We start from the raw sequence: 1,342 nt of genomic DNA, 5'->3' as shown, positions 1-1,342 counted from the left end.
GTCAGTCTGTTAGTTATTCAGTCTGTCAGTCTCTCTGCAAGTCTGTCAGTCAGTTAATTATTCAGTCTGTCTGTCCGCCTGCAATTCACCCAGTCAGTAATTCAGTCCGTCTGTATGTCTGCAAGTCAGTCAATCAGTCAGTCTGTCTGCCGGTCTGTCTGTCGGGCTGTCATTTATTCAGTCAGTCATTTAGTTATTCAGTCTGTCTGGCTGCCTGCAAGTCAGTCAGTCAGTCAGTTAGTCTGCGTTTCTCTTTGCAAGTCAGTCAGTCAGTCAGACAGTCGGTCTGTCAGTTTGCATGCAAGTCAGTCAGTCAGTTAGTCTTTCAGTCTGTCTTCCCGCCTGTAAATCACCCAGTCAGTAATTCAGTCTGTCTGTACGTCTGCAAGTCAGTCAGTCAGTCATTCAGTCTGTAGGTCGGGCTGTCATTTATTCAGTCAGTCAGTCAGGTTGTCAGTCTGTCTGCAAGTCTGTCAGTCAGTTAGTTATTCAGTCTGTCTGTCTGTCTGTCTGTCTAATTACAAGTCAGTCAGTCATTCAGCCTGCCTATCTGTTTTCAAGTCAGTCAGTCTGTCTGTCTGCAAGTCTGGCGGTCTGGCAGTCTGTCTATCAGTCTGTCTGTCGGGCTGTCATTTACTCAGTCAGTCACTAAGTCTGTCTATATGTTTGCAAGTCAGTCAGTCAGTCAATCAGTCTGTCAGCCTGTCTGTCGTTCTGCCAGTCTGTATCTCAGTCTGTCTGTCCGGCTGTCATTTATTCAGTCAGTCAGTCAGTTTGTCAGTCTCTCAGCAGGTCTGTCAGTTAGTTAGTTATTAAGTCTTTCTGTCTGCCTGCAAATCAATCAGTCAGTCATTTAGTCTACCTGTCTGTATGCAAGTCAGTCAGGCATTCAGTCAGTCAGTCAGTCTGTCTCTCTGTCGTGCTGTCATTTATTCAGTCAGACAGTCAGTCTGTCAGTCTGTCTGCAAGTCAGTCAGTTAGTCAGTCATTCCGCCATTCAGTCTGCCTGTATGTCTGCAAGTCAGTCAATTAGTCATTTAATCTGTCTGTCGGTCTGTTAGTCTATCTGTCAGTCTATTTTTCAGACTGTCATTTATTCAGTCAATCAGCCAGTCTGTCAATCTGCCTACAAGTCAGTCGGTCAGTCAGTTAGTGAGTCAGTCCGTCTGGCGGGTTAACATTTATTCAGTCAATCAGTCAGTCAGTCAGTCAGTCTGTCGGGCTGTCATTTATTCAGTCAGTCATTCAGTCTTACTGTATGTCTGCAAGTCAGTCAATTTGTCAGTTAATCTGTCTGTCGGCCTGTCAGACTGTCTGTCAGTCTGTCTTTCGGACTGTCATT

This window comes from Glossina fuscipes, unplaced genomic scaffold (assembly GCF_014805625.2).
Source record: "Glossina fuscipes isolate IAEA_lab_2018 unplaced genomic scaffold, Yale_Gfus_2 61344, whole genome shotgun sequence".
NCBI lineage: Eukaryota > Metazoa > Arthropoda > Insecta > Diptera > Glossinidae > Glossina > Glossina fuscipes.
Note: the sequence above shows the minus strand (reverse complement) of the source record.